This window comes from Amblyomma americanum, chromosome 6 (genome assembly GCF_052857255.1).
Source record: "Amblyomma americanum isolate KBUSLIRL-KWMA chromosome 6, ASM5285725v1, whole genome shotgun sequence".
Classification (NCBI taxonomy): Eukaryota; Metazoa; Arthropoda; class Arachnida; order Ixodida; family Ixodidae; genus Amblyomma; species Amblyomma americanum.
The window spans coordinates 150,289,872-150,311,849 of NC_135502.1; the positions used below are offsets into that span (position 1 = coordinate 150,289,872).

Consider the following 21,978-nt stretch of genomic DNA (forward strand, 5'->3'; position numbering starts at 1 on the left):
GTCGCCGTAGCTCAGTTGGTAAGAGCACCGGACGCGATATTCGGAGGTCGTGGGTTCGGATCCCACCGGCGACATGGTTGTTTTTTCTGCTGCTATATAAGTAATTTTCGTTAAGCGATTTATTAATCTAAGTATTATTATCCCCCTGAGAAGCATAACACAATAAAAAAAAATTAACGTTCCCCTATGCACCTTGGTTTCGGTGACTGTTGGCTCCCTTCATAAATTTGTCAAACGGGCCCCTCATTTCCTTTATCTTGTCTGCTAATAGCTTAACGAGGGTCTAGGTTCTGGCAGTCTTGATGCCATAGGTAGCATAAGAGGGCTCTCGCACAGTTTCCGCCCTCGCCGTTAGATGACGTTCTACGTCACGCTCGCGGTATTACAGGACGTGCTACGTCCGCCGCTATGTTCGAGGGTGGCGCTGGTGAACAATCTCAAGGCTCGCTTACACCCAGTAAACATAACTACCGAAGAGAGCAGCAGATTGGACAGCCGTCGCCGTAGCTCTGTTGGTAAGAGCACCGGACGCGATATTCGGAGGTCGTGGGTTCGGATCCCACCGGCGGCATGGTTGTTTTTTCTGCTGCATTATAAGTAATTTTCTTTAAGAGATTTATTAATCTAAGTATTATTATCCCCCTGAGAAGCATAACACATTAAAAAAAAAATTAACGTTCCCCTATGCACCTTGGTGTCGGTGACTGTTGGCTCCCTTCATAAATTTGTCAAACGGGCCCCTCATTTCCTTTAACTTGTCTGCTAATAGCTTAACGAGGGTCTAGGTTCTGGCAGTCTTGATGCCATAGGTAGCATAAGAGGGCTCTCGCACAGTTTCCGCCCTCGCCGTTAGATGACGTTCTACGTCACGCTCGCGGAATTACAGGACGTGCTACGTCCGCCGCTATGGTCGAGGGTGGCGCTGGTGAACACTCTCAAGGCTCGCTTACACCCAGTAAACATAACTACCCAAGAGAGCAGCAGATTGGACAGCCGTCGCCGTAGCTCAGTTGGTAAGAGCACCGGACGCGATATTCGGAGGTCGTGGGTTCGGATCCCACCGGCGGCATGGTTGTTTTTTCTGCTGCTTTATAAGTAATTTTCGTTAAGCGATTTATTAATCTAAGTATCATTATCCCCCTGAGAAGCATAACACATTAAAAAAAAATTAACGTTCCCCTATGCACCTTGGTTTCGGTGACTGTTGGCTCCCTTCATAAATTTGTCAAACAGGCCCCTCATTTCCTTTAACTTGTCTGCTAATAGCTTAACGAGGGTCTAGGTTCTGGCAGTCTTGATGCCATAGGTAGCACAAGAGGGCTCTCGCACAGTTTCCGCCCTCGCCGTTAGATGACGTTCTACGTCACGCTCGCGGTATTACAGGACGTGCTACGTCCGCCCCTATGGTCGAGGGTGGCGCTGGTGAACAATCTCAAGGCTCGCTTACACCCAGTAAACATAACTACCGAAGAGAGCAGCAGATTGGACAGCCGTCGCCGTAGCTCAGTTGGTAAGAGCACCGGACGCGATATTCGGAGGTCGTGGGTTCGGATCCCACCGGCGGCATGGTTGTTTTTTCTGCTGCTTTATAAGTAATTTTCTTTAAGGGATTTATTATTCTAAGTATTATTATCCCCCAGAGAAGTATAACACATTAAAAAAAAATAACGTTCCCCTATGCACCTTGGTGTCGGTGACTGTTGGCTCCCTTCATAAATTTGTCAAACGGGCCCCTCATTTCTTTTAACTTGTCTGCTAATAGCTTAACGAGGGTCTAGGTTCTGGCAGTCTTGATGCCATAGGTAGCAGAAGAGGGCTCTCGCACAGTTTCCGCCCTCGCCGTTAGATGACGTTCTACGTCACGCTCGCGGAATTACAGGACGTGCTACGTCCGCCGCTATGGTCGAGGGTGGCGCTGGTGAACACTCTCAAGGCTCGCTTACACCCAGTAAACATAACTACCCAAGAGAGCAGCAGATTGGACAGCCGTCGCCGTAGCTCAGTTGGTAAGAGCACCGGACGCGATATTCGGAGGTCGTGGGTTCGGATCCCACCGGCGGCATGGTTGTTTTTTCTGCTGCTTTATAAGTAATTTTCTTTAAGCGATGTATTAATCTAAGTATTATTATCCCCCTGAGAAGCATAACACATTAAAAAAAATTAACGTTCCCCTATGCGCCTTGGTTTCGGTGACTGTTGGCTCCCTTCATAAATTTGTCAAACGGGCCCCTCATTTCCTTTAACTTGTCTGCTAATAGCTTAGCGAGGGTCTAGGCTCTGGCAGTCTTGATGCCATAGGTAGCATAAGAGGGCTCTCGCACAGTTTCCGCCCTCGCCATTAGATGACGTTCTACGTCACGCTCGCGGTATGACAGGACGTGCTACGTCCGCCGCTATGGTCGAGGGTGGCGCTGGTGAACACTCTCAGGGCTCGCTTACACCCAGTAAACTTAACTACCCAAGAGAGCAGCAGATTGGACAGCCGTCGCCGTAGCACAGTTGGTAAGAGCACCGGACGCGATTATCGGAGGTCGTGGGTTCGGATCCCACCGGCGGCATGGTTGTTTTTTCTGCTGCTTTATAAGTAATTTTCTTTAAGCGATTTATTAATCTAAGTATTATTATCCCCCTGAGAAGCATACTACATTAAAAAAAAATTAACGTTCCCCTATGCACCTTGGTTTCGGTGACTGTTGGCTCCCTTCATAAATTTGTCAAACGGGCCCCTCATTTCCTTTAACTTGTCTGCTAATAGCTTAACGAGGGTCTAGGTTCTGGCAGTCTTGATGCCATAGGTAGCATAAGAGGGCTCTCGCAGTTTTCACCCTCGCCGTTAGATGACGTTCTACGTCACGCTCGCGGTATTACAGGACGTGCTACGTCCGCCGCTATGGTCGAGGGTGGCGCTGGTGAACACTCTCAAGGCTCGCTTACACCCAGTAAACATAAATACCCAAGATAGCAGCAGATTGGACAGCCGTCGCCGTAGCTCAGTTGGTAAGAGCACCGGACGCGATATTCGGAGGTCGTGGGTTCGGATCCCACCGGCGGCATGGTTGTTTTTTCTGCTGCTTTATAAGTAATTTTCTTTAAGCGATTTATTAATCTAAGTATTATTATCCCCCTGAGAAGCATAACACATTAAAAAAAATTAACGTCCCCTATGCACCTTGGTTTCGGTGACTGTTGGCTCCCTTCATAAATTTGTCAAACGGGCCCCCCCATTTCCTTTAACTTGTCTGCTAATAGCTTAACGAGGGTCTAGGTTCTGGCAGTCTTGATGCCATAAATAGCATAAGAGGGCTCTCGCACAGTTTCCGCCCTCGCCGTTAGATGACGTTCTACGTCGCGCTCGCGGTATTAAAGGACGTGCTACGTCCGCCGCTATGGTCGAGGGTGGCGCTGGTGAACACTCTCAAGGCTCGCTTACACCCAGTAAACATAAATACCCAAGAGAGCAGCAGATTGGACAGCCGTCGCCGTAGCTCAGTTGGCAAGAGCACCGGACGCGATATTCGGAGGTCGTGGGTTCGGATCCCACCGGCGGCATGGTTGTTTTTTCTGCTGCTTTATAAGTAATTTTCTTTAAGCGATTTATTAATATAAGTATTATTATCCCCCTGAGAAGCATAACGCATTAAAAAAATTAACGTTCCCCTATGCACCTTGGTTTCGGTGACTGTTGGCTCCCTTCATAAATTTGTCAAACGGGCCCCTCATTTCCTTTAACTTGTCTGCTAATAGCTTAACGAGGGTCTAGGTTCTGGCAGTCTTGATGCCATACGTAGCAGAATAGGAGGGCTCTCGCACAGTTTCCGCCCTCGCCGTTAGATGACGTTCTACGTCACGCGCGCGGTATTACAGGACGTGCTACGTCCGCCGCTATGGTCGAGGGTGGCGCTGGTGAACACTCTCAAGGCTCGCTTACACCCAGTAAACATAAATACCCAAGAGAGCAGCAGATTGGACAGCCGTCGCCGTAGCTCAGTTGGTAAGAGCACCGGACGCGATTATCGGAGGTCGTGGGTTCGGATCCCACCGGCGGCATGGTTGTTTTTTCTGCTGCTTTATAAGTAATTTTCTTTAAGCGATTTATTAATCTAAGTATTATTATCCCCCTGAGAAGCATACTACATTAAAAAAAAAATTAACGTTCCCCTATGCACCTTGGTTTCGGTGACTGTTGGCTCCCTTCATAAATTTGTCAAACGGGCCCCTCATTTCCTTTAACTTGTCTGCTAATAGCTTAACGAGGGTCTAGGTTCTGGCAGTCTTGATGCCATAGGTAGCATAAGAGGGCTCTCGCAGTTTCCGCCCTCGCCGTTAGATGACGTTCTACGTCACGCTCGCGGAATTACAGGACGTGCTACGTCCGCCGCTATGGTCCAGGGTAGCGCTGGTGAACACTCTCAAGGCTCGCTTACACCCAGTAAACATAAATACCCAAGAGAGCAGCAGATTGGACAGCCGTCGCCGTAGCTCATTTGGTAAGAGCACCGGACGCGATATTCGGAGGTCGTGGGTTCGGATCCCACCGGCGGCATGGTTGTTTTTTCTGCTGCTTTAAAAGTAATTTTCTTTAAGCGATTTATTAATCTAAGTATTATTATCCCCCTGAGAGAATAACACATTAAAAAAAAATTAACGTTCCCCTATGCACCCTGAATTCGGTGACTGTTGGCTCCCTTCATAAATTTGTCAAACGGGCCCCTCATTTCCTTTAACTTGTCTGCTAATAGCTTAACGAGGGTCTAGGTTCTGGCAGTCTTGATGCCATAGGTAGCATAAGAGGGCTCTCGCACAGTTTCCGCCCTCGCCGTTAGATGACGTTCTACGTCACGCTCGCGGTATTACAGGACGTGCTACGTCCGCCGCTTTGGTCGAGGGTGGCGCTGGTGAACACTCTCAAGGCTCGCTTACACCCAGTAAACATAAATACCCAAGAGAGCAGCATTTTGGACAGCCGTCGCCGTAGCTCAGTTGGTAAGAGCACCGGACGCGATATTCGGAGGTCGTGGGTTCGGATCCCACTGGCGGCATGGTTGTTTTTTCTGCTGCTTTATAAGTAATTTTCTTTAAGCGATTTATTAATCTAAGTATTATTATCCCCCTGAGAAGCATAACACATTAAAAAAAATTAACGTTCCCCTATGCACCTTGGTTTCGGTGACTGTTGGCTCCCTTCATAAATTTGTCAAACGGGCCCCTCATTTCCTTTAACTTGTCTGCTAATAGCTTAACGAGGGCCTAGGTTCTGGCAGTCTTGATGCATAGGTAGCACAAGAGGGCTCTCGCATAGTTTCCGCCCTCGCTGTTAGATGACGTTCTACGTCACGCTCGCGGTATTACAGGACGTGCTACGTCCGCCGCTATGGTCGAGGGTGGCGCTGGTGAACACTCTCAAGGCTCGCTTACACCCAGTAAACCTAAATACCCAAGAGAGCAGCAGATTGGACAGCCGTCGCCGTAGCTCAGTTGGTAAGAGCACCGGACGCGATATTCGGAGGTCGTGGGTTCGGATACCACCGGCGGCATGGTTGTTTTTTCTGCTGCTTTATAAGTAATTTTCTTTAAGCGATTTATTATTCTAAGTATTATTATCCCCCTGAGAAGCATAACACATTAAAAAAAAATTAACGTTCCCCTATGCACCTGGTTTCGGTGACTGTTGGCTCTCTTCATAAATTTGTCAAACGGGCCCCTCATTTCCTTTAACTTGTCTGCTAATAGCTTAACGACGGTCTAGGTTCTGGCAGTCTTGATGCCATAGGTAGCATAAGAGGGCTCTTGCACTGTTTCCGCCCTCGCCATTAGATGACGTTCTACGTCACGCTCGCGGTATTACAGGACGTGATACGTCCGCCGCTATGGTCGAGGGTGGCGCTGGTGAACACTCTCAAGGCTCGCTTACACCCAATAAACATAACTACCCAAGAGAGCAGCAGATTGGACAGCCGTCGCCGTAGCTCAGTTGGTAAGAGCACCGGACGCGATATTCGGAGGTCGTGGGTTCGGATCCCACCGGCGGCATGGTTGTTTTTTCTGCTGCTTTATAAGTAATTTTCTTTAAGCGATTTATTAATCTAAGTATTATTATCCCCCTGAGAAGCATAACACATTAAAAAAAAATTAACGTTCCCCTATGCACCGTGGTTTCGGTGACTGTTGGCTCCCTTCATAAATTTGTCAAACGGGCCCCTCATTTCCTTTAACTTGTCTGCTAATAGCTTAACGAGGGTCTAGGTTCTGGCAGTCTTGATGCCATAGGTAGCATAAGAGGGCTCTCGCACAGTTTCCGCCCTCGCCATTAGATGACGTTCTACGTCACGCTCGCGGTATGACAGGACGTGCTACGTCCGCCGCTATGGTCGAGGGTGGCGCTGGTGAACACGCTCAGGGCTCGCTTACACCCAGTAAACTTAACTACCCAAGAGAGCAGCAGATTGGACAGCCGTCGCCGTAGCTCAGTTGGTAAGAGCACCGGACGCGATTATCGGAGGTCGTGGGTTCGGATCCCACCGGCGGCATGGTTGTTTTTTCTGCTGCTTTATAAGTAATTTTCTTTAAGCGATTTATTAATCTAAGTATTATTATCCCCCTGAGAAGCATACTACATTAAAAAAAAAATTAACGTTCCCCTATGCACCTTGGTTTCGGTGACTGTTGGCTCCCTTCATAAATTTGTCAAACGGGCCCCTCATTTCCTTTAACTTGTCTGCTAATAGCTTAACGAGGGTCTAGGTTCTGGCAGTCTTGATGCCATAGGTAGCATAAGAGGGCTCTCGCAGTTTTCGCCCTCGCCGTTAGATGACGTTCTACGTCACGCTCGCGGAATTACAGGACGTGCTACGTCCGCCGCTATGGTCCAGGGTAGCGCTGGTGAACACTCTCAAGGCTCGCTTACACCCAGTAAACATAAATACCCAAGAGAGCAGCAGATTGGACAGCCGTCGCCGTAGCTCATTTGGTAAGAGCACCGGACGCGATATTCGGAGGTCGTGGGTTCGGATCCCACCGGCGGCATGGTTGTTTTTTCTGCTGCTTTATAAGTAATTTTCTTTAAGCGATTTATTAATCTAAGTATTATTATCCCCCTGAGAATCATAACACATTAAAAAAAAATTAACGTTCCCCTATGCACCCTGGTTTCGGTGACTGTTGGCTCCCTTCATAAATTTGTCAAACAGGCCCCTCATTTCCTTTAACTTGTCTGCTAATAGCTTAACGAGGGTCTAGGTTCTGGCAGTCTTGATGCCATAGGTAGCATAAGAGGGCTCTCGCACAGTTTCCGCCCTCGCCGTTAGATGACGTTCTACGTCACGCTCGCGGTATTACAGGACGTGCTACGTCCGCCGCTATGGTCGAGGGTGGCGCTGGTGAACAATCTCAAGGCTCGCTTACACCCAGTAAACATAACTACCGAAGAGAGCAGCAGATTGGACAGCCGTCGCCGGAGCTCAGTTGGTAAGAGCACCGGACGCGATATTCGGAGGTCGTGGGTTCGGATCCCACCGGCGGCATGGTTGTTTTTTCTGCTGCTTTATAAGTAATTTTCTTTAAGGGATTTATTATTCTAAGTATTATTATCCCCCAGAGAAGTATAACACATTAAAAAAAAATAACGTTCCCCTATGCACCTTGGTGTCGGTGACTGTTGGCTCCCTTCATAAATTTGTCAAACGGGCCCCTCATTTCTTTTAACCTGTCTGCTAATAGCTTAACGAGGGTCTAGGTTCTGGCAGTCTTGATGCCATAGGTAGCAGAAGAGGGCTCTCGCACAGTTTCCGCCCTCGCCGTTAGATGACGTTCTACGTCACGCTCGCGGAATTACAGGACGTGCTACGTCCGCCGCTATGGTCGAGGGTGGCGCTGGTGAACACTCTCAAGGCTCGCTTACACCCAGTAAACATAACTACCCAAGAGAGCAGCAGATTGGACAGCCGTCGCCGTAGCTCAGTTGGTAAGAGCACCGGACGCGATATTCGGAGGTCGTGGGTTCGGATCCCACCGGCGGCATGGTTGTTTTTTCTGCTGCTTTATAAGTAATTTTCTTTAAGCGATGTATTAATCTAAGTATTATTATCCCCCTGAGAAGCATAACACATTAAAAAAATTAACGTTCCCCTATGCACCTTGGTTTCGGTGACTGTTGGCTCCCTTCATAAATTTGTCAAACGGGCCCCTCATTTCCTTTAACTTGTCTGCTAATAGCTTAGCGAGGGTCTAGGCTCTGGCAGTCTTGATGCCATAGGTAGCATAAGAGGGCTCTCGCACAGTTTCCGCCCTCGCCATTAGATGACGTTCTACGTCACGCTCGCGGTATGACAGGACGTGCTACGTCCGCCGCTATGGTCGAGGGTGGCGCTGGTGAACACTCTCAGGGCTCGCTTACACCCAGTAAACTTAACTACCCAAGAGAGCAGCAGATTGGACAGCCGTCGCCGTAGCACAGTTGGTAAGAGCACCGGACGCGATTATCGGAGGTCGTGGGTTCGGATCCCACCGGCGGCATGGTTGTTTTTTCTGCTGCTTTATAAGTAATTTTCTTTAAGCGATTTATTAATCTAAGTATTATTATCCCCCTGAGAAGCATACTACATTAAAAAAAATTAACGTTCCCCTATGCACCTTGGTTTCGGTGACTGTTGGCTCCCTTCATAAATTTGTCAAACGGGCCCCTCATTTCCTTTAACTTGTCTGCTAATAGCTTAACGAGGGTCTAGGTTCTGGCAGTCTTGATGCCATAGGTAGCATAAGAGGGCTCTCGCAGTTTTCGCCCTCGCCGTTAGATGACGTTCTACGTCACGCTCGCGGAATTACAGGACGTGCTACGTCCGCCGCTATGGTCCAGGGTAGCGCTGGTGAACATTCTCAAGGCTCGCTTACACACAGTAAACATAAATACCCAAGAGAGCAGCAGATTGGACAGCCGTCACCGTAGCTCATTTGGTAAGAGCACCGGACGCGATATTCGGAGGTCGTGGGTTCGGATCCCACCGGCGGCATGGTTGTTTTTTCTGCTGCTTTATAAGTAATTTTCTTTAAGCGATTTATCAATCTAAGTATTATTATCCCCCTGAGAATCATAACACATTAAAAAAAAATTAACGTTCAACTATGCACCCTGGTTTCGGTGACTGTTGGCTCCCTTCATAAATTTGTCAAACGGGCCCCTCATTTCCTTTAACTTGTCTGCTAATAGCTTAACGAGGGTCTAGGTTCTGGCAGTCTTGATGCCATAGGTAGCATAAGAGGGCTCTCGCACAGTTTCCGCCCTCGCCGTTAGATGACGTTCTACGTCACGCTCGCGGAATTACAGGACGTGCTACGTCCGCCACTATGGTCCAGGGTAGCGCTGGTGAACAATCTCAAGGCGCGCTTACACCCAGTAAACATAACTACCGAAGAGAGCAGCAGATTGGACAGCCGTCGCCGTAGCTCAGTTGGTAAGAGCACCGGACGCGATATTCGGAGGTCGTGGGTTCGGATACCACCGGCGGCATGGTTGTTTTTTCTGCTGCTTTATAAGTAATTTTCTTTAAGGGATTTATTAATCTAAGTATTATTATCCCCCTGAGAAGCATAACACATTAAAAAAAAATTAACGTTCCCCTATGCACCTTGGTGTCGGTGACTGTTGGCTCCCTTCATAAATTTGTCAAACGGGCCCCTCATTTCCTTTAACTTGTCTGCTAATAGCTTAACGAGGGTCTAGGTTCTGGCAGTCTTGATGCCATAGGTAGCAGAAGAGGGCTCTCGCACAGTTTCCGCCCTCGCCGTTAGATGACGTTCTACGTCACGCTCGCGGTATTACAGGACGTGCTACGTCCGCCGCTTTGGTCGAGGGTGGCGCTGGTGAACACTCTCAGGCCTCGCTTACACCCAGTGAACATAAATACCCAAGAGAGCAGCAGATTGGACAGCCGTCGCCATAGATCAGTTGGTAAGAGCACCGGACGCGATATTCGGAGGTCGTGGGTTCGGATCCCACCGGCGGCATGGTTGTTTGTTCTGCAGCTTTATAAGTAATTTTCTTTAAGCGATTTATTATTCTAAGTATTATTATCCCCCTGAGAAGCATACTACATTAAAAAAAAAATTAACGTTCCCCTATGCACCTTGGTTTCGGTGACTGTTGGCTCCCTTCATAAATTTGTCAAATGGGCCCCTCATTTCCTTTAACTTGTCTGCTAATAGCTTAACGAGGGTCTAGGTTCTGGCAGTCTTGATGCCATAGGTAGCATAAGAGGGCTCTCGCAGTTTCCGCCCTCGCCGTTAGATGACGTTCTACGTCACGCTCGCGGAATTACAGGACGTGCTACGTCCGCCGCTATGGTCCAGGGTAGCGCTGGTGAACACTCTCAAGGCTCGCTTACACCCAGTAAACATAAATACCCAAGAGAGCAGCAGATTGGACAGCCGTCGCCGTAGCTCATTTGGTAAGAGCACCGGACGCGATATTCGGAGGTCGTGGGTTCGGATCCCACCGGTGGCATGGTTGTTTTTTCTGCTGCTTTATAAGTAATTTTCTTTAAGCGATTTATTAATCTAAGTATTATTATCCCCCTGAGAGAATAACACATTAAAAAAAAATTAACGTTCCCCTATGCACCCTGAATTCGGTGACTGTTGGCTCCCTTCATAAATTTGTCAAACGGGCCCCTCATTTCCTTTAACTTGTCTGCTAATAGCTTAACGAGGGTCTAGGTTCTGGCAGTCTTGATGCCATAGGTAGCATAAGAGGGCTCTCGCACAGTTTCCGCCCTCGCCGTTAGATGACGTTCTACGTCACGCTCGCGGTATTACAGGACGTGCTACGTCCGCCGCTTTGGTCGAGGGTGGCGCTGGTGAACACTCTCAAGGCTCGCTTACACCCAGTAAACATAAATACCCAAGAGAGCAGCATTTTGGACAGCCGTCGCCGTAGCTCAGTTGGTAAGAGCACCGGACGCGATATTCGGAGGTCGTGGGTTCGGATCCCACTGGCGGCATGGTTGTTTTTTCTGCTGCTTTATAAGTAATTTTCTTTAAGCGATTTATTAATCTAAGTATTATTATCCCCCTGAGAAGCATAACACATTAAAAAAAATTAACGTTCCCCTATGCACCTTGGTTTCGGTGACTGTTGGCTCCCTTCATAAATTTGTCAAACGGGCCCCTCATTTCCTTTAACTTGTCTGCTAATAGCTTAACGAGGGCCTAGGTTCTGGCAGTCTTGATGCATAGGTAGCACAAGAGGGCTCTCGCATAGTTTCCGCCCTCGCCGTTAGATGACGTTCTACGTCACGCTCGCGGTATTACAGGACGTGCTACGTCCGCCGCTATGGTCGAGGGTGGCGCTGGTGAACACTCTCAAGGCTCGCTTACACCCAGTAAACCTAAATACCCAAGAGAGCAGCAGATTGGACAGCCGTCGCCGTAGCTCAGTTGGTAAGAGCACCGGACGCGATATTCGGAGGTCGTGGGTTCGGATACCACCGGCGGCATGGTTGTTTTTTCTGCTGCTTTATAAGTAATTTTCTTTAAGCGATTTATTATTCTAAGTATTATTATCCCCCTGAGAAGCATAACACATTAAAAAAAAATTAACGTTCCCCTATGCACCTGGTTTCGGTGACTGTTGGCTCTCTTCATAAATTTGTCAAACGGGCCCCTCATTTCCTTTAACTTGTCTGCTAATAGCTTAACGACGGTCTAGGTTCTGGCAGTCTTGATGCCATAGGTAGCATAAGAGGGCTATTGCACTGTTTCCGCCCTCGCGATTAGATGACGTTCTACGTCACGCTCGCGGTATTACAGGACGTGATACGTCCGCCGCTATGGTCGAGGGTGGCGCTGGTGAACACTCTCAAGGCTCGCTTACACCCAATAAACATAACTACCCAAGAGAGCAGCAGATTGGACAGCCGTCGCCGTAGCTCAGTTGGTAAGAGCACCGGACGCGATATTCGGAGGTCGTGGGTTCGGATCCCACCGGCGGCATGGTTGTTTTTTCTGCTGCTTTATAAGTAATTTTCTTTAAGCGATTTATTAATCTAAGTATTATTATCCCCCTGAGAAGCATAACACATTAAAAAAAAATTAACGTTCCCCTATGCACCGTGGTTTCGGTGACTGTTGGCTCCCTTCATAAATTTGTCAAACGGGCCCCTCATTTCCTTTAACTTGTCTGCTAATAGCTTAACGAGGGTCTAGGTTCTGGCAGTCTTGATGCCATAGGTAGCATAAGAGGGCTCTCGCACAGTTTCCGCCCTCGCCGTTAGATGACGTTCTACGTCACGCTCGCGGAATTACAGGACGTGCTACGTCCGCCGCTATGGTCCAGGGTAGCGCTGGTGAACAATCTCAAGGCTCGCTTACACCCAGTAAACATAACTACCGAAGAGAGCAGCAGATTGGACAGCCGTCGCCGTAGCTCAGTTGGTAAGAGCACCGGACGCGATATTCGGAGGTCGTGGGTTCGGATCCCACCGGCGGCATGGTTGTTTTTTCTGCTGCTTTATAAGTAATTTTCTTTAAGCGATTTATTAATCTAAGTATTATTATCCCCCTGAGAAGCATAACACATTAAAAAAAATTAACGTTCCCCTATGCACCTTGGTTTCGGTGACTGTTGGCTCCCTTCATAAATTTGTCAAACGGGCCCCTCATTTCCTTTAACTTGTCTGCTAATAGCTTAACGAGGGTCTAGGTTCTGGCAGTCTTGATGCCATAGGTAGCATAAGAGGGCTCTCGCACAGTTTCCGCCCTCGCCGTTAGATGACGTTCTACGTCACGCTCGCGGAATTACAGGACGTGCTACGTCCGCCGCTATGGTCGAGGGTGGCGCTGGTGAACACTCTCAAGGCTCGCTTACACCGAGTAAACATAAATACCCAAGAGAGCAGCAGATTGGACAGCCGTCGCTGTAGCTCAGTTGGTAAGAGCACCGGACGCGATATTCGGAGGTCGTGGGTTCGGATCCCACCGGCGGCATGGTTGTTTTTTCTGCGGCTTTATAAGTAATTTTCTTTAAGGGATTTATTAATCTAAGTATTATTATCCCCCTGAGAAGCATAACACATTAAAAAAAAAATTAACGTTCCCCTATGCACCTTGGTGTCGGTGACTGTTGGCTCCCTTCATAAATTTGTCAAACGGGCCCCTCATTTCCTTTAACTTGTCTGCTAATAGCTTAACGAGGGTCTAGGCTCTGGCAGTCTTGATGCCATAGGTAGCATAAGAGGGCTCTCGCACAGTTTCCGCCCTCGCCATTAGATGACGTTCTACGTCACGCTCGCGGTATGACAGGACGTGCTACGTCCGCCGCTATGGTCGAGGGTGGCGCTGGTGAACACTCTCAGGGCTCGCTTACACCCAGTAAACTTAACTACCCAAGAGAGCAGCAGATTGGACAGCCGTCGCCGTAGCTCAGTTGGTAAGAGCACCGGACGCGATTATCGGAGGTCGTGGGTTCGGATCCCACCGGCGGCATGGTTGTTTTTTCTGCTGCTTTATAAGTAATTTTCTTTAAGCGATTTATTAATTTAAGTATTATTATCCCCCTGAGAAGCATACTACATTAAAAAAAAAATTAACGTTCCCCTATGCACCTTGGTTTCGGTGACTGTTGGCTCCCTTCATAAATTTGTCAAACGGGCCCCTCATTTCCTTTAACTTGTCTGCTAATAGCTTAACGAGGGTCTAGGTTCTGGCAGTCTTGATGCCATAGGTAGCATAAGAGGGCTCTCGCAGTTTCCGCCCTCGCCGTTAGATGACGTTCTACGTCACGCTCGCGGAATTACAGGACGTGCTACGTCCGCCGCTATGGTCCAGGGTAGCGCTGGTGAACACTCTCAAGGCTCGCTTACACCCAGTAAACATAAATACCCAAGAGAGCAGCAGATTGGACAGCCGTCGCCGTAGCTCATTTGGTAAGAGCACCGGACGCGATATTCGGAGGTCGTGGGTTCGGATCCCACCGGCGGCATGGTTGTTTTTTCTGCTGCTTTATAAGTAATTTTCTTTAAGCGATTTATTAATCTAAGTATTATTATCCCCCTGAGAAGAATAACACATTAAAAAATAATTAACGTTCCCCTATGCACCCTGAATTCGGTGACTGTTGGCTCCCTTCATAAATTTGTCAAACGGGCCCCTCATTTCCTTTAACTTGTCTGCTAATAGCTTAACGAGGGTCTAGGTTCTGGCAGTCTTGATGCCATAGGTAGCATAAGAGGGCTCTCGCACAGTTTCCGCCCTCGCCGTTAGATGACGTTCTACGTCACGCTCGCGGTATTACAGGACGTGCTACGTCCGCCGCTATGGTCGAGGGTGGCGCTGGTGAACAATCTCAAGGCTCGCTTACACCCAGTAAACATAAATACCCAAGAGAGCAGCAGATTGGACAGCCGTCGCCATAGCTCAGTTGGTAAGAGCACCGGACGCGATATTCGGAGGTCGTGGGTTCGGATCCCACCGGCGGCATGGTTGTTTTTTCTGCAGCTTTATAAGTAATTTTCTTTAAGCGATTTATTAATCTAAGTATTATTATCCCCCTGAGAAGCATAACACATTAAAAAAAATTAACGTTCCCCTATGCACCTTGGTTTCGGTGACTGTTGGCTCCCTTCATAAATTTGTCAAACGGGCCCCTCATTTCCTTTAACTTGTCTGCTAATAGCCTAACGAGGATCTAGGTTCTGACAGTCTTGATGCCATAGGTAGCATAAGAGGGCTCTCGAACAGTTTCCGCCCTCGCCGTTAGATGACGTTCTACGTCACGCTCGCGGTATTACAGGACGTGCCACGTCCGCCGCTATGGTCGAGGGTGGCGCTGGTGAACACTCTCAAGGCTCGCTTACACCGAGTAAACATAAATACCCAAGAGAGCAGCAGATTGGACAGCCGTCGCTGTAGCTCAGTTGGTAAGAGCACCGGACGCGATATTCGGAGGTCGTGGGTTCGGATCCCACCGGCGGCATGGTTGTTTTTTCTGCTGCTTTATAAGTAATTTTCGTTAAGCGATTTATTAATCTAAGTATTATTATCCCCCTGAGAAGCATAACACATTAAAAAAAAATTAACGTTCCCCTATGCACCTTGGTTTCGGTGACTGTTGGCTCCCTTCATAAATTTGTCAAACGGGCCCCTGATTTCCTTTAACTTGTCTGCTAATAGCTTTACGAGGGTCTAGGTTCTGGCAGTCTTGATGCCATAGGTAGCATAAGAGGGCTCTCGCACAGTTTCCGCCCTCGCCGTTAGATGACGTTCTACGTCACGCTCGCGGTATTACAGGACGTCCTACGTCCGCCGCTATGGTCGAGGGTGGCGCTGGTGAACAATCTCAAGGCTCGCTTACACCCAGTAAACATAACTACCGAAGAGAGCAGCAGATTGGACAGCCGTCGCCGTAGCTCAGTTGGTAAGAGCACCGGACGCGATATTCGGAGGTCGTGGGTTCGGATCCCACCGGCGGCATGGTTGTTTTTTCTGCGGCTTTATAAGTAATTTTCTTTAAGGGATTTATTAATCTAAGTATTATTATCCCCCTGAGAAGCATAACACATTAAAAAAAAAATTAACGTTCCCCTATGCACCTTGGTGTCGGTGACTGTTGGCTCCCTTCATAAATTTGTCAAACGGGCCCCTCATTTCCTTTAACTTGTCTGCTAATAGCTTAACGAGGGTCTAGGTTCTGGCAGTTTTGATGCCATAGGTAGCAGAAGAGGGCTCTCGCACAGTTTCCGCCCTCGCCGTTAGATGACGTTCTACGTCACGCTCGCGGAATTACAGGACGTGCTACGTCCGCCGCTATGGTCGAGGGTGGCGCTGGTGAACACTCTCAAGGCTCGCTTACACCCAGTAAACATAACTACCCAAGAGAGCAGCAGATTGGACAGCCGTCGCCGTAGCTCAGTTGGTAAGAGCACCGGACGCGATATTCGGAGGTCGTGGGTTCGGATCCCACCGGCGGCATGGTTGTTTTTTCTGCTGCTTTATAAGTAATTTTCTTTAAGCGATTTATTAATCTAAGTATTATTATCCCCCTGAGAAGCATAACACATTAAAAAAAATTAACGTTCCCCTATGCACCTTGGTTTCGGTGACTGTTGGCTCCCTTCATAAATTTGTCAAACGGGCCCCTCATTTCCTTTAACTTGTCTGCTAATAGCTTAGCGAGGGTCTAGGCTCTGGCAGTCTTGATGCCATAGGTAGCATAAGGGGGCTCTCGCACAGTTTCCGCCCTCGCCATTAGATGACGTTCTACGTCACGCTCGCGGTATGACAGGACGTGCTACGTCCGCCGCTGTGGTCGAGGGTGGCGCTGGTGAACACTCTCAGGGCTCGCTTACACCCAGTAAACTTAACTACCCAAGAGAGCAGCAGATTGGACAGCCGTCGCCGTAGCTCAGTTGGTAAGAGCACCGGACGCGATTATCGGAGGTCGTGGGTTCGGATCCCACCGGCGGCATGGTTGTTTTTTCTGCTGCTTTATAAGTAATTTTCTTTAAGCGATTTATTAATCTAAGTATTATTATCCCCCTGAGAAGCATACTACATTAAAAAAAAAATTAACGTTCCCCTATGCACCTTGGTTTCGGTGACTGTTGGCTCCCTTCATAAATTTGTCAAACGGGCCCCTCATTTCCTTTAACTTGTCTGCTAATAGCTTAACGAGGGTCTAGGTTCTGGCAGTCTTGATGCCATAGGTAGCATAAGAGGGCTCTCGCACAGTTTCCGCCCTCGCCGTTAGATGACGTTCTACGTCACGCTCGCGGTATTACAGGACGTGCTACGTCCGCCGCTATGGTCGAGGGTGGCGCTGGTGAACAATCTCAAGGCTCGCTTACACCCAGTAAACATAAATACCCAAGAGAGCAGCAGATTGGACAGCCGTCGCCATAGCTCAGTTGGTAAGAGCACCGGACGCGATATTCGGAGGTCGTGGGTTCGGATCCCACCGGCGGCATGGTTGTTTTTTCTGCTGCTTTATAAGTAATTTTCTTTAAGCGATGTATTAATCTAAGTATTATTATCCCCCTGAGAAGCATAACACATTAAAAAAAAATTAACGTTCCCCTATGCACCTTGGGTTCGGTGACTGTTGGCTCCCTTCATAAATTTGTCAAACGGGCCCCTCATTTCCTTTAACTTGTCTGCTAATAGCTTAGCGAGGGTCTAGGCTCTGGCAGTCTTGATGCCATAGGTAGCATAAGAGGGCTCTCGCACAGTTTCCGCCCTCGCCATTAGATGACGTTCTACGTCACGCTCGCGGTATGGCAGGACGTGCCACGTCCGCCGCTATGGTCGAGGGTGGCGCTGGTGAACACTCTCAGGGCTCGCTTACACCCAGTAAACTTAACTACCCAAGAGAGCAGCAGATTGGACAGCCGTCGCCGTAGCTCAGTTGGTAAGAGCACCGGACGCGATTATCGGAGTTCGTGGGTTCGGATCCCACCGGCGGCATGGTTGTTTTTTCTGCTGCTTTATAAGTAATTTTCTTTAAGCGATTTATTAATCTAAGTATTATTATCCCCCTGAGAAGCATACTACATTAAAAAAAAATTAACGTTCCCCTATGCACCTTGGTTTCGGTGACTGTTGGCTCCCTTCATAAATTTGTCAAACGGGCCCCTCATTTCCTTTAACTTGTCTGCTAATAGCTTAACGAGGGTCTAGGTTCTGGCAGTCTTGATGCCATAGGTAGCATAAGAGGGCTCTCGCACAGTTTCCGCCCTCGCCGTTAGATGACGTTCTACGTCACGCTCGCGGTATTACAGGACGTGCTACGTCCGCCGCTATGGTCGAGGGTGGCGCTGGTGAACAATCTCAAGGCTCGCTTACACCCAGTAAACATAACTACCGAAGAGAGCAGCAGATTGGACAGCCGTCGCCGTAGCTCAGTTGGTAAGAGCACCGGACGCGATATTCGGAGGTCGTGGGTTCGGATCCCACCGGCGGCATGGTTGTTTTTTCTGCTGCTTTATAAGTAATTTTCTTTAAGGGATTTTTATTCTAAGTATTATTATCCCCCTGAGAAGTATAACACATTAAAAAAAAATAACGTTCCCCTATGCACCTTGGTGTCGGTGACTGTTGGCTCACTTCATAAATTTGTCAAACGGGCCCCTCATTTCTTTTAACTTGTCTGCTAATAGCTTAACGAGGGTCTAGGTTCTGGCAGTCTTGATGCCATAGGTAGCAGAAGAGGGCTCTCGCACAGTTTCCGCCCTCGCCGTTAGATGACGTTCTACGTCACGCTCGCGGAATTACAGGACGTGCTACGTCCGCCGCTATGGTCGAGGGTGGCGCTGGTGAACACTCTCAAGGCTCGCTTACACCCAGTAAACATAACTACCCAAGAGAGCAGCAGATTGGACAGCCGTCGCCGTAGCTCAGTTGGTAAGAGCACCGGACGCGATATTCGGAGGTCGTGGGTTCGGATCCCACCGGCGGCATGGTTGTTTTTTCTGCTGCTTTATAAGTAATTTTCTTTAAGCGATGTATTAATCTAAGTATTATTATCCCCCTGAGAAGCATAACACATTAAAAAAAATTAACGTTCCCCTATGCACCTTGGTTTCGGTGACTGTTGGCTCCCTTCATAAATTTGTCAAACGGGCCCCTCATTTCCTTTAACTTGTCTGCTAATAGCTTAGCGAGGGTCTAGGCTCTGGCAGTCTTGATGCCATAGGTAGCATAAGAGGGCTCTCGCACAGTTTCCGCCCTCGCCATTAGATGACGTTCTACGTCACGCTCGCGGTATGACAGGACGTGCTACGTCCGCCGCTATGGTCGAGGGTGGCGCTGGTGAACACTCTCAGGGCTCGCTTACACCCAGTAAACTTAACTACCCAAGAGAGCAGCAGATTGGACAGCCGTCGCCGTAGCTCAGTTGGTAAGAGCACCGGACGCGATTATCGGAGGTCGTGGGTTCGGATCCCACCGGCGGCATGGTTGTTTTTTCTGCTGCTTTATAAGTAATTTTCTTTAAGCGATTTAATAATCTAAGTATTATTATCCCCCTGAGAAGCATACTACATTAAAAAAAAATTAACGTTCCCCTATGCACCTTGGTTTCGGTGACTGTTGGCTCCCTTCATAAATTTGTCAAACGGGCCCCTCATTTCCTTTAACTTGTCTGCTAATAGCTTAACGAGGGTCTAGGTTCTGGCAGTCTTGATGCCATAGGTAACATAAGAGGGCTCTCGCAGTTTTCGCCCTCGCCGTTAGATGACGTTCTACGTCACGCTCGCGGAATTACAGGACGTGCTACGTCCGCCGCTATGGTCCAGGGTAGCGCTGGTGAACACTCTCAAGGCTCGCTTACACACAGTAAACATAAATACCCAAGAGAGCAGCAGATTGGACAGCCGTCACCGTAGCTCATTTGGTAAGAGCACCGGACGCGATATTCGGAGGTCGTGGGTTCGGATCCCACCGGCGGCATGGTTGTTTTTTCTGCTGCTTTATAAGTAATTTTCTTTAAGCGATTTATCAATCTAAGTATTATTATCCCCCTGAGAATCATAACACATTAAAAAAAAATTTACGTTCAACTATGCACCCTGGTTTCGGTGACTGTTGGCTCCCTTCATAAATTTGTCAAACGGGCCCCTCATTTCCTTTAACTTGTCTGCTAATAGCTTAACGAGGGTCTAGGTTCTGGCAGTCTTGATGCCATAGGTAGCATAAGAGGGCTCTCGCACAGTTTCCGCCCTCGCCGTTAGATGACGTTCTACGTCACGCTCGCGGAATTACAGGACGTGCTACGTCCGCCACTATGGTCCAGGGTAGCGCTGGTGAACAATCTCAAGGCTCGCTTACACCCAGTAAACATAACTACCGAAGAGAGCAGCAGATTGGACAGCCGTCGCCGTAGCTCAGTTGGTAAGAGCACCGGACGCGATATTCGGAGGTCGTGGGTTCGGATCCCACCGGCGGCATGGTTGTTTTTTCTGCTGCTTTATAAGTAATTTTCTTTAAGGGATTTATTAATCTAAGTATTATTATCCCCCTGAGAAGCATAACACATTAAAAAAAAATTAACGTTCCCCTATGCACCTTGGTGTCGGTGACTGTTGGCTCCCTTCATAAATTTGTCAAACGGGCCCCTCATTTCCTTTAACTTGTCTGCTAATAGCTTAACGAGGGTCTTGGTTCTGGCAGTCTTGATGCCATAGGTAGCAGAAGAGGGCTCTCGCACAGCTTCCGCCCTCGCCGTTAGATGACGTTCTACGTCACGCTCGCGGAATTACAGGACGTGCTACGTCCGCCGCTATGGTCGAGGGTGGCGCTGGTGAACACTCTCAAGGCTCGCTTACACCCAGTAAACATAACTACCCAAGAGAGCAGCAGATTGGACAGCCGTCGCCGTAGCTCAGTTGGTAAGAGCACCGGACGCGATATTCGGAGGTCGTAGGTTCGGATCCCACCGGCGGCATGGTTGTTTTTTCTGCTGCTTTATAAGTAATTTTCTTTAAGCGATTTATTAATCTAAGTATTATTATCCCCCTGAGAAGCATAACACATTAAAAAAATTAACGTTCCCCTAAGCACCTTGGTTTCGGTGACTGTTGGCTCCCTTCATAAATTTGTCAAACGGGCCCCTCATTTCCTTTAACTTGTCTGCTAATAGCTTAGCGAGGGTCTAGGCTCTGGCAGTCTTGATGCCATAGGTAGCATAAGAGGGCTCTCGCACAGTTTCCGCCCTCGCCATTAGATGACGTTCTACGTCACGCTCGCGGTATGACAGGACGTGCTACGTCCGCCGCTATGGTCGAGGGTGGCGCTGGTGAACACTCTCAGGGCTCGCTTACACCCAGTAAACTTAACTACCCAAGAGAGCAGCAGATTGGACAGCCGTCGCCGTAGCTCAGTTGGTAAGAGCACCGGACGCGATTATCGGAGGTCGTGGGTTCGGATCCCACCGGCGGCATGGTTGTTTTTTCTGCTGCTTTATAAGTAATTTTCTTTAAGCGATTTATTAATCTAAGTATTATTATCCCCCTGAGAAGCATACTACATTAAAAAAAAATTAACGTTCCCCTATGCACCTTGGTTTCGGTGACTGTTGGCTCCCTTCATAAATTTGTCAAACGGGCCCCTCATTTCCTTTAACTTGTCTGCTAATAGCTTAACGAGGGTCTAGGTTCTGGCAGTCTTGATGCCATAGGTAGCATAAGAGGGCTCTCGCATAGTTTCCGCCCTCGCCGTTAGATGACGTTCTACGTCACGCTCGCGGTATTACAGGACGTGCTACGTCCGCCGCTATGGTCGAGGGTGGCGCTGGTGAACACTCTCAAGGCTCGCTTACACCCAGTAAACATAAATACCCAAGAGAGCAGCAGATTGGACAGCCGTCGCCGTAGCTCAGTTGGTAAGAGCACCGGACGCGATATTCGGAGGTCGTGGGTTCGGATACCACCGGCGGCATGGTTGTTTTTTCTGCTGCTTTATAAGTAATTTTCTTTAAGCGATTTATTATTCTAAGTATTATTATCCCCCTGAGAAGCATAACACATTAAAAAAAAATTAACGTTCCCCTATGCACCTTGGTGTCGGTGACTGTTGGCTCCCTTCATAAATTTGTCAAACGGGCCCCTCATTTCCTTTAACTTGTCTGCTAATAGCTTAACGAGGGTCTAGGTTCTGGCAGTCTTGATGCCATAGGTAGCAGAAGAGGGCTCTCGCACAGCTTCCGCCCTCGCCGTTAGATGACGTTCTACGTCACGCTCGCGGAATTACAGGACGTGCTACGTCCGCCGCTATGGTCGAGGGTGGCGCTGGTGAACACTCTCAGGCCTCGCTTACACCCAGTAAACTTAACTACCCAAGAGAGCAGCAGATTGGACAGCCGTCGCCGTAGCTCAGTTGGTAAGAGCACCGGACGCGATTATCGGAGGTCGTGGGTTCGGATCCCACCGGCGGCATGGTTGTTTTTTCTGCTGCTTTATAAGTAATTTTCTTTAAGCGATTTATTAATCTAAGTATTAT

General features: G+C 48.5%; 1 non-coding gene across 1 annotated transcript; it reads left to right on the forward strand.

The window, feature by feature from the left end:
• Positions 1-74, forward strand: TRNAS-CGA (transfer RNA serine (anticodon CGA)). Its single transcript has one exon. It is a non-coding gene; the product is annotated as a tRNA-Ser (tRNA).
• Positions 75-21,978: the final 21,904 nt, after the last annotated feature.